General features: G+C 39.6%; 1 protein-coding gene across 11 annotated transcripts in view; it reads right to left on the bottom strand.

The window, feature by feature from the left end:
* The window catches only part of LOC107306234 (TLE family member 4, transcriptional corepressor), a 101,417-nt gene that overhangs the window by 16,135 nt on the left and 73,233 nt on the right, over positions 1–12,049 (bottom strand). The gene's annotated exons all lie outside the window — the stretch shown is intronic.

Below are 12,049 nucleotides of genomic sequence, written 5' to 3' on the forward strand. Positions count from 1 at the left end.
TGTTACACTGTAAATGACAAATTAAAAATGCTATTGTTTGCTCTGAACAGAAAATGCATGATAAGGCATTTGGAGACAGCAGTGACAGTAAGCACAGAATCCTTAAAAATAGAGGCTAAGTAGAAACACGGTATTAAAGGATCAGATAGCTTGAAAAATGTATTTGTTTACTGCAATGATATAGCACAGTCTTTTGCAAAAGATTTTAATAGCAGACTCCTATTACATTTATATTCATTTATAATTTGGGAGGCGGTAGCTTGTAATGTGAATTCAATTCATTATTTCTCAACTTCACCCTACAGAAAGCAAATTACTTTAAAACGAAGAAAAATAATCACCAGTAAACTACATATTAGACTGATAGCTAAAGAATTAAAGTAAATTACTGCACTTATTTAAATAGAAACACTTATTTTCATGAATTTGAAACTATATAGTTTCATTTTTCACAATCTAGTTAGCTGTGTGCTACAGATACCATTTTAATCTTTGATTTCACTGCTTAATAAAGTAATAAATTAAAGCTTCCTATTAGAATGATAAAGTAGTTAATTATCACTAGCACATAAAGGATGAGTACCACATTGGGCACTGGAGCAGTACACGCTGCTTAATGGTTTTATTGCTTCAAAGATGGATCAGACTTGATTCTGATATGAAAATACAATATCCCAGCTGACATCTGTAGAAAAAACGTTGAGAACTAACCTAATGACAGCTGATGGAGAGAGTGGACAAATTAGTGGATTGAGGGAAGCATCAGAATCTTTTTCCCAAACTGAAATTTGGCCAGTGAACTCAACTAACATTATTTTATCTAAAAGGTCAATTACTACTCAACAAATAGAACATTCTCGCTTTAAACTGTTCCATTCCCTTTTTTGCACAAAGACCAGTCAACCAGTACTCCTGGAATACCAGCTTCTTTTCCACTCAGTATCTAATGCACCTGCAACAAACGGATACCTAACTTTGTGGGATCTCTGGTACTAGTGCTGATAAATCTAAATTTCTCATGCTAAGTAGTAATACCTCACATACCACTTAGCCAACAGGCTATGATTTAGATCTTCATAAGAAACTTAACTCCCATTAATTTCATTATGTGAGGGACAACCATTAGCCATACTGCATTCTTTCTAATTGTTTACAACAGAAGTTCTGCCTACTAGCACATCTGCAAGGATCTATCTATATACAGGGTGTAACAATATCTTCATAGTTTCCACTGACATCAAATTCCTACTTATTCACCCTGTTTCCATACACATTCTAATTTCCATGTCTGCAAATCTACGTATTCCAACTCCTCATATTTGCAAGCTGTGAGGCAACAACCACTGAAGTGCATCATTAAGCTTGCCAGATTCTGTTGCAAGTTAGCAACATGACACAGGGTTCTCATACCAGGAAGATTCCTTTACTGCTGTGGTGATCATGACCATGATGTATATATTCATCATCTTGTATTACCTCGTGTATCCCTATCATCTTCTGTATCCCCATGCTTATTCTTCTAAGCAAGACTTTTATATTCTAGCACGCACATTCAGTACATTTCCACTAACAATCAGTTGGCTAGAAAGCAAGCAAATTCCATAACAAGTCTTCATAATCTGCAGAGTTTAGCTTATGCCTAGGTACAAAACATCCCCATTTATTCAGACCTTATGCCTGTTTTCCAGAGCCTCATTATCAGAGAGTCGACATTTGGCTGAGCTGACCTCTCCATCTCACACAGCTCCCTCCTCTTTACTAATGAAAAAAAGCATGTCTTAAATAATTTTTTATCACTTCTGAACATGCTGTAATAAGCAAGGAATGCAAACTAAAACACTGAGAAAAGCAAAAACTAGCCTTATTTTTGAAACATTCTGTATACGCACTCCCAGGCTTAATTACACAAAGCAGAGTGATTTCTACAAGCAGCTAAACTAAACACAGTGAACTAATGACTTATTCCCTCCACTACAGTTAAGATACAAACAATAATCCATTTTAACTGAACCCAACAGTTCCGCAACAGTGGCTGGGTCATCTTCAAGATGGCAGTATTCAGCATGGTGACTGCTGCTGGTGTCAAATGTCATGGTGATGATAAGTCCGGATCTCCTTCCAGTAATCTGAAGAGGGGGTTTGGTGTACAGGAGATAAAACACCAGCAATAAATTGTTGACAAATGGTCGGGCTGTTCTTCATGCCCTGAGGTAAAACAGTCCAATGGTATTGACAAAGGGGTTCCCCGTTGTTAATAGAGGGAACAAAAAATGCAAAACGTGGTGCATCATCAGAGCACAGTGGGCTGCTGAAAGAACAGCCCTTCAAGTCTATTACTATAAGTGGCCACGACTGTGGAAGTGGGGGAAGTGGGGAAGGCCGTCCTGCTTGTAAAGAGCCCACATCTCCAACAACAGCATTAAGCTTTCTGAGATCATGTAACAGTCTCCATCTCCCTGATCGTTTTTTTGATCACAAACTAGGACACTCCACGGGCTTGTAGCTGGCACTACATGTCTGGCCATGAGTTGTTCTTGAACAAGGATAATTAACTGCAGCAATTTTTTGCCACATAGGGGCAACTTGCCTACCCCCAGGATCAAAGGGACTGTTGAGGCCCCCAGGAGGGGAGGCAACAAGTCCCCTCTGCAGCAGTGGTAATGAGGGAGTTGAGGGAGCTGGTACAACGGGTGAATCCAAGGAGGAGCCTGCAACTCCTTCATTCACAGGCAGACTGGGGGTAACCAACAATGAGCCCACATGACTTTTGTTTCCAATTTTTTTCTCCAGGTTTCATGCAAAGCAGACGTCATCTTACCACCTTTAGTAGATGCGTCCCACAAACTCACCCCAACCCCTTCCCATGTCTCTGGATTGTAAACTGTCTGACTGGTGACTGAGGGATCCTTCCTAGTGGCCCATGAAAGCATTCGCTGTCAATCAGGAAAGGATACTGATGATCCCCATCGTTTAAGGATAAACTGAAAGGTAACTAGGATGTTTTTCTGTTCTGAGGTCATTTTGTTCCCTATAGCATGCACACTTACCGTTGTCCAGCAAGAGGCAATCAAAGAGGTTAGGGATGATGCAGTGTTTATCTCAGCGCTCTTCTGTACAGGTTCTATATGTTTTTCTCAACATCTGCCATGTTTTTCCTCAATGCATTTAGCATGCTCTGTGTTTATCTCAACGCATTCTGGACCAGTCAGTCTTCAAGCTAGGCCTAGTGTCTGGTTGATTCCCTGTTCATGGTCCCTGTTTGTAGCCCTTGTGCATGGTCCCTATTCAGGCGCCAGCTGTTGCGAGTTAGCAACATGACACAGGGTTCTTATACCAGGAAGATTTCTTTATTGCTGTGATGACCATGATCATGACATGTACTCCTATCACCTTGTGTATCTCCATGCTTATTCTTCTAAGCAAGCCTTTTATATTCTAACACGCACATTCAGTACATTTCCACTAACAATCTGTTGGCTAGAAAACAAGCAAATTCCACAACAAGTCTTCATAATCAGCAGAGAGTTTATCTTATGCCTAAGCACAAAACACCCCTGTTTATTCAGATCTTCTGTCTCCTTTCCAGAGCCTCATTATCAGAGAGTTGACATTTGGCAAAGCTGAGCTGACCTCTCCATCTCCCACAAGACTCTGCCCTGTTTCTCAATTAAAACATAACTGATGTTCCAATACTGCCTTTAAGAAACAGGAGTAGAATGGCTACTGAGAGAAATTAAAAGACTCAGCATTATGCCTTAGCAGGTAGACACATAATGGGCCAAAGTCATTTTAGTGACTGTGAAAATTTGTAGAGAAATAAGTCTTTTCACACTGCTGTTTTCTTCAACAAAAAACACTAATCTACTAGGAAGAGTAGCATTTTCCTACTAACCAACACAGAGTTTGTTCACATATAATAATTAGATCAGACATAGGAAAACAGTATTATTTGGGGAAAGTGGGTTACATTTAGTTTCCATTTTAGCAAAATGTACCAGTTCTCCTATTTCTGCTGAGGTAGAACATTTTTATTCATGTTAAATACATCATAAAATGCTGACAAAAAACATTTGAACAGATACATTTCTAAAAAGGCTGAGCACATTGCCTTCTTCACATAATTGGCTTAAAAATGAAACAGTTTGTATCTAGTGCTGGATCCACAATATCTGTTGCACTACACTATAAAACATGACGTGGTATACCTTACTGTGTATTTTTCACAATGCTGAGCACAGTGCTAAATAAAAAGACTGCCCATCACGAAGCCCATTTGGAGTTTTACTCCAGACTCCAAATGGAGAAAAAGCAGTGCATTTTCTCTACAACACCCACAAGGGTACTGCTCCTGGTGGAATATTTGTGCCACACAAGAACAAATTAAATGATCATAAAGAGGGCAATATAAGCCTCTTACTGAGCCATAAAATTCTCACTGGTAACAAGGCAAACATCAGCATACTTGCTTTCTACTTGGTATAAGTAATACTTGAGACTTCCTGGAAAATAGAAAGCAGAGGTACTGAAGTCACCATTTTAACTCCAGCTTCCACCGAAGTTACTTGCATTAACAAGACTCATGCTGCAATGGCAGAGAAGAAAAAAAAAAGAAAAAAGAAAAAAAATCAATATGGTCATGTTGAGCAGTCTTCCAACTGCTCTCAAATCCTGTAAACTGCAGCTATACAGATGCTCGCTCCTGCAGATGAAGTTCTGGCCTGAACAAAGTTACACCTGAATAGAATCAGTGTTAAAAGTAATGACTAGATGTGACAGGATGAAAAGCTCTCCCCCACAAGAAAGCTGGTAACTCTTTAAAGTATTCATGAATATGACCACTCCCCAGTGTACTCTTACTGCTAAAATGATCTATTTGGAGCATAATAATTAAAACAATTGTTGACAACAAAGTGGGATTATGCGATAATTGACCAACCCGAAGTATTAAGCAAACTGCAGCAAAAGCCAAGGATGCTCAACGCTAAGGTCAATTACAGTATAATTACCTGAATGACATTACTAATGCTATAGTCTGTTGAAAGTGTAAAAGAAATTATAAAAATGGATACAATACATATTACAGTCCAGTGATGACCAAACATCAATGGTGCTTGGTTGGACAGTTAGTGCCAATGTTATGCACAGACATACAACTGTCAGAGGCATCGTCATGGCTTGGGTGGGCACTGGCTGCTGCCCTGTCCCTCCAGTTTCCCCAGCACCCTGGGCTACTGCATGGAGGCTGCCTGAGGACCACCCTGCCTGTTGCTCTCAGAAACAACTGGCAAACTACTTGGTCTGCGTGTTTGTCCCATCTGGCCCTCTGAAGCTGCTGGTAACTGTCCTGCCCCCACTGCCTCTTAAGACACAAGCTTCAGAACATCCCTGTGAAGAGAACTTTTTTTTTTGTTTGTTTCAAATTCTGTCTTCCAAGCATTTAATCAGTCTCCCTGATGTAGTGATGAAGGAGCTAGTAGTGAATGCAGCACTGCTTCAGGCATGCCTTGCTGTTTTGTACGCTTCAAACACACCCTCCCTCACCCTTCTCCCCAGTCTGAAGGTCCTGCCTTCTTGGTCTTCCTCCTTTGAGCCACTCCATCAAGTCACCCAACTGTTTAAAATATGCATTTGTTTACATACTTCTGTATGCTCATGCACATACTTTTTATTAAACTTAGGGAGATGGTGTGAAAATGCTGTAGGCTGCTCTGTAGGTACCATACGGTATGTTTCTACAGGGGCTGTATTCCTGAGGTCACCCACACCTCCACAGTTACTACACATTTCTCCTCTTATTATTACCACTACTCCATTCCAGTATCCATGCCAGCTCAAATGAATTTCCACTATTTGCTTTAATTTACTCATGTCCTTCCTTTTTTGTCCTTATTCGGGCACCTGGGTTTTCCTTACCATTCCTTTCCCTTTATATAAACACAATAGATTGTGATCACACTGATACAGACCATAATGGGCTCATCAAATGAGGAAAGACTGGTAGCCAAATATTGTTCGCACAGACGTTATCAGTGGTAGAAAACTTCTAAATTATTTTTACTGCTCATTTCCAACTCATTTCTCTATGTAGCCAACATGAAATCCAACAACCAGTCTGCCACATCAAGATCAAACTGACTTTCTTGTCTCATTCCCTGCCTTCTCCCTGCGTCTGCATTTGCAGGTACTGGACAAGTCTCAGTACTTGATAGTGAAGAATGCTACTAACTAGCACAGAAAGGCAGAACAAAGCTATTTTTAATATCCCATGACTATGTCTGAGCTAAGGGAACTAAGCTCAGTAATCATGGGTGTAACAATTATTTTTAATACAAACTATGATTAAAATGCATACTTTGAAGTTTCACATAGCATTTTTACCCACTAATTAATGTCATTAATTGCAAAATTAATGAAGTTAATTAGTGGATAAGAGTGTCAAAAAAAACCTCATCAATGCCTAGATGTGCAATGCTACTTTGTGAGCAATTAAATGGCCATAAAGAAGCCCAGAGTAAAAGGACGTGTAGGTTGAACATTTTCTCTGTCTCCAAAAGACAAGCTTTCTCAATAGTTTCACAAGAATAAAAATACAGATATACATTATATATATGTGCTTGTAATTTCTTTTAAAGTATCCATGTATCTGTTTACACAGGTGATTTGCTTGCCCTGGTGACACTGTGTGGTATTTCATTTAAACTAATCAAAAGCACCTAAGTCCAGATAAAACAAGTATTAGAATGAACGATAAACCACTATCATTTGCATGTTAATTCCAGTCATGTATTTTAACATGATGCTTTTATCAATTTGCTATAAGCTATGCAGTCCATACAGCAGAAGCTGGAGATATCTAGCAATTTTGAGATGTAATCCTATCATGTGCTGTTGTTTCCTCCATCCCTCCTGGTGTACAGGTGCACAGTGGTGGCAGGAAAAGGAGGCGTTTAATGCAATGGTGAGGGCTGCTGGCTAGCCTTGCACAGACAGATTTTTGCAATAAATCCTTTAAAATACAGCTTCTCCAGTAATCACCGGCTGAGGGACATAACACACAGAAGGCCTAATCATTGCTGAACCTATGAGGGTCAAAGGATAGAGAGAAGAATCCATGTGGCTTAAGTACAAGCAGTGAAGAAGCAGAAGAGCATAGCTATGAGGCAGAAAAGGAAACACCCCTTTAGGTTAAAGTGCATCTTAGCACAAGCATGTGAAGGTAGTGAAATCAAGGAGTGTGGCAAGAATAACAAGCATCCTTTGGTAAATAAGACAGTTAGAACCAAGGACCTGATTTAAGTAGGGAACAAAAGAAAAAGTCACTGATGGGTAAGAAAATGAGTTAAACACTTCTGCTAGGTTTACAGAAGCTTCAGAGTTCAGAGATTACATTTACCATCCAGGTTTGATGGTCCTCATTGTCTTGTCTTCCTCTGCCACCTCGTAAATATTCAATTGATGGTAAAACAACACAGGCATTGTCAAACATCCCCCCCTTTAACCTGCGAAGCAACTCACTATTTCCCACTCACAGTGCCTCACTTCAGCCTCCATCCTTTTGAATAGATCCCAAACTAAGACCACAAGCTAGAGCACAGAGATGAGCAGGTGACTAGGCCAGAGTGATTTTCAGGAGTTACAGAGGACAGAGGGATTACAGAGGGTAGAAGCCCCAGGAGTTCTGTACCTAATCATGTCAGAAAAGGTAAATGCTCCTGAACAACCAATGTGCACAAGTGCAAAAATGCTACCAGACAGGAAAAATTCTGCTGCTAGCACTTTGGAAGATAAATGCCAAAATCTGAGACAAGCCTGCTTATCAGTCACCACAGAATACAGAATACAAAATCTTAAATGTTATTTCAACTAAAATCAGACACTGAAACAGAGGGGTCAAAGGTCAGTAAGTTAGAGATTGAGGACTGTGGATAACTACAGTCAGCTCTGAAAATCTGAAAAAGATAGCTGTGCCAAGGAAACATGGAACTACAGCTCCACTCTCCTCAAATATTTATTTGGGGTTCCAATTACTGATCTCTCATGTTATTTCCTTCAGCAGAGACCTGAAACAGTTTGAGCAGCTGAAGCAAAACAGAAGGAGAAAAAGAGAGAGTATTGGGAGTTAACTAGAGAATGAGCAGGGGAAAGCACGCAATCCACAATAAGAGAAAAAGCTCAACCAGCCAGAGCATTCAATGCAGCAATTTAATTGTGGGCTCACCACCATGAAAGAGAGACAGATAACCACCAGACTGCATTACAGGCTTTGATTCAGCAGCATGCCACAACACGAGGAAAAGCAGTGGCACTCCCTGAGCTTTCTTCAAAAGCTAGTGATGGATGTGCACAGAAAATTCCAAACATCCATTATACATGTAGAATATTAACAGTAGTTATATTTTCATAGCAGCTGAATTTGAACAGAGCACACAAGGTAATTTAGTTAGTTTCAGAACAGTAAGAAAACACTAAAGAGGGAATGTTTTATGATACCCATTAAAGGCCTGTGTGAGTATGCTTTATAATTTGTTAAAAAAATGTCTGTAAGAGTCAAGAAATTCCCCCGAAGAACAGTCAGCTATTGCTTTGAGCCCTTTCTCAGACTGAGCACCACAGTAAAACTGTTATCCTTTCACTCTGCACAGTGATTAAAATGGACTGTGCGGCACTGAGCCAAGATGAACACAAACACTTCCCTGCAGTGGCTGAAGCCACAGGGGTTATAAAAAATATTGTCAGTACTAGCAACAAAGGTTAGGAGGTAAAAATACACACCTATAGCCGCCACCCCTCCCCACCCCCCCCCATCCCCCTTCATTTTCCGTGTTAAATTAATAGCGATCAGGTTTTTAGTTTTATCTTCTCTGGGGATAGCTAAGTGGATTCACTTTCCATATGACAGGTCCTAACAACTTTCTCCTGGGATTTACATTCTCTATCTGACTCTTCACTTTGACCAGAAGGATATAACCTGGCACTAATTAGCCTTTTTTGTTAGCGCAAAACCACAGAGATCATGTCTGAATACAGTCTCATGGGACGTTCCATTTAGCTGCTTTCAGCTGCCATCCAGATCACATACTCTACCCCAGTGCCTCACATTTTTAGATCTGGTTCCATCTAATACAGGTTATATCCATGGTAAGGGCATCCGTTTGACTTTTCCCAGATTTCTGTCGTTTTTTTTTTCCACTGTACCTGTATGTGTAAATTTATTCTTTTCATTCTGCCTGTTTGTCTCAGAAGTATTTTAAAGACACTTTGCTGCATGTGTGACCTAGGAGACGGTCCGAAAAAGCAAATAGCTGTTTTTATGCAGTGCTTCAATGATACACATACTTTCTGACTTCCTTCATTTCCCTTATTTTCAGTCCTCCCAAGAAGCACCCCAAATGGCAACAGAAACATTACTTCCTCTTCCACATTGCTTTGATCAGCAGAAAAACATTCATGTTTATCTCAGGTACTACTTCAGCGACTGCCAATTTGCACATTTCTTCTCGCATTGGATCTTATGCTATGTCTGGAAACCCTAAATACACTTCAGTCTTTCTCATATTCTGCGTGATTAAGGAAGCTAGATGTACTGCTAAGTAACCAATGGAAACAGTTCTCATGATTCAACCAGTCTTTTAATTGTGCAGGTGGATAAAACATGGCTGGGTGCTATCAAATATTTGAAAATTCCAGTTCTTGTTGATTCTGGAATAAAACATTTTCACAGTGATCTATAAAAAATGTTTTCCAGAATGCAATCTTTGAACACTACTGTTCGCTTTCCTGTCCAAATAGCATCCAAGCCCATTATTTTTGCCTCACTTCATCTGCACTTACTTACTTGTGTTCCCAAGACTCTTGTTCAGGAAATTATCCTATTTCCTATTCAGGAAATCATTCGAGCAGATGCCAGATTTGAGGCACACACTGATCTCAGAAAAGTCACAAGACAGATAAAGAAATCAGTAGAATGTATGTATGTGCTAAACTCTGGATTCCTACTGATGCTACCTTGAATCAGAATCTCAGCTGGTTGCAAAAATAAGTGTCTCCCAAACTCATTATTCAAATCAAAGATTTTGGTAAATGGAACAGGAAACGCACACTTCCTGCAGTCTCAAAGCAGTTACATTGGTATATAATAACAAATTATACATACAGTACCTACTTAAAGACAGAAAATAAAACATGCTGTTCTTCTGCCAGATTTTTAGATGCATTACAACTTCTGAACATCCTAGAGTTCTGCCAAGAGAAGCAGTAGTAGCTTGTATTTTTCTGAGCATTTCATAATTTATATTAGACAGGTTATGCTGTTAATTTTTTAAACGATAAAAGCACAATCAAATGCGAACATTTCCAGGCTGGCTGGAAATGGTTTTATGTCAGCAATGAGCAGCCAATACATTTTTAATTCAGGCTAGAGGATAAGAAAAGCAAAGATCTTCCTCCAGTACACATCCATACACTCTGCCAAGAAGTTAAGTGTGATAACTGGCACACACATCCATGATCTTCTGTTCATTTCAAATGAGCTATCTTAGAAAATTTGTGAAGACTCTTCTCCCTCATTTAAATACTTCACAGTATGATTCATCTTCCCCTTCGCTTTGGATAAGGGAAGACTACAGTAATCCCCCTCAAACAGCATTCTGGCAAACACTCCTAAATTATGTAATTCACTAGGTTCAACTCTACTGTTACAATCATTTTCAAGGAAGACGAGAACAATACATTATCATTATAGCTATACAACCCTGAGCTGAATTTTCCTTGGCTGAATTCCTAACATTTTAATGCTGAAATTGATCTGTTTTTAAAACATAAAATGAAAGGTTTTTAAAATACCATACATGCTCAAGCTCTTTATTTTAAATGGTTTAGAAATAAGCTAGGAGAAATGGGAGGGGAAAAAAAAAGTGTCTAGCATTAAGTACATTTTAAAGAACAACAGACATGTTTCCAAACAAACTATTACAGTGTACAAATTACCCAGAAGGGATGGAGCTAACAATACCTATGGTGTGGGTTTAGATCTGCGATGAAGTTGGCATTTCATCAAGGTTGTCTAGGAAACCATTTTTAAAATTTAGTTCCAATACAAAATGAAAGATATTTATTTCCATTTGGGATGCCTCTGGAGAAGCTAGCAAGTAACAAGTTTATGAAAATGACAAGTTCAAGGTACTTTCCATGTTGACTGTAAATAACCACCCCATGAGCCAATAAAGAACAGAGATCAAAGGCCCAAGTAGTGTTATAAAGCCAGGAGCCACAGAGTTAAGAGAAAGCCTCCTCAAGTTACTACAGCATGGGAAATTCTTCTACTCAACATCCACTCTAGTAATGCCTTTTTATTCTGGCTTTGGTCCATGCTAAAAACTAACACCCATATGTTACTGGACACCTACACAAGTGGCTTGCTTCTATGCACAGCCAAGAACTGTTTGAGTTGTAAAGAGTGATCCTAATGGGACCTAAAGCAGCTAGACAGTGAGGAGGCAAGAAGTTTTGGGGAGGTATATAAGAATGCCTGGCTTCAACTTGTAGAATAGGTTTCTCAGTTGGGAAATTTTATTAGATCCCACACTGCAGCAGCTTGTCAGTAAATCTGTCCTCCTTAGTAGCTGCCAAGACTGCAACTTTCCAAGACAGAAGCCAGCATATTACCAGCCTATCCCCTAATGCACGACTTGACTACTATTATGATCTCTGCACATACTAGCTTCAAATTTGGTATTGACAAGGCATGCTTTTCCTGATGAGTGAGTGGGGTCTTTCGCCAGGTACACAGTGTTGTCATCAATTCTCTTGCTAGCATCTAATGCTGAATTCTAAGTCATGCTACTGTTTACTGATAAGCACCTGGGCTGCTTGAACAAGAGTACACTCTGCTCCCTTGTAACACCACCTTAATCAACCTCAGTTAAATCCTGCTCAAAGAAAATCCTGAATCTTTAAACTGCTTCTTGAAATCAGACGATAGATGTGAATGTATCAGGACCATTTCCCTCAACTCCTCTGTATGTCCTTGCCCCTTGCATCAGCAGGTTGA

The sequence above is a fragment of the Coturnix japonica genome, chromosome Z (assembly GCF_054131305.1).
Source record: "Coturnix japonica strain WE chromosome Z, WE-NBRP24, whole genome shotgun sequence".
NCBI classification, from domain to species: domain Eukaryota; kingdom Metazoa; phylum Chordata; class Aves; order Galliformes; family Phasianidae; genus Coturnix; species Coturnix japonica.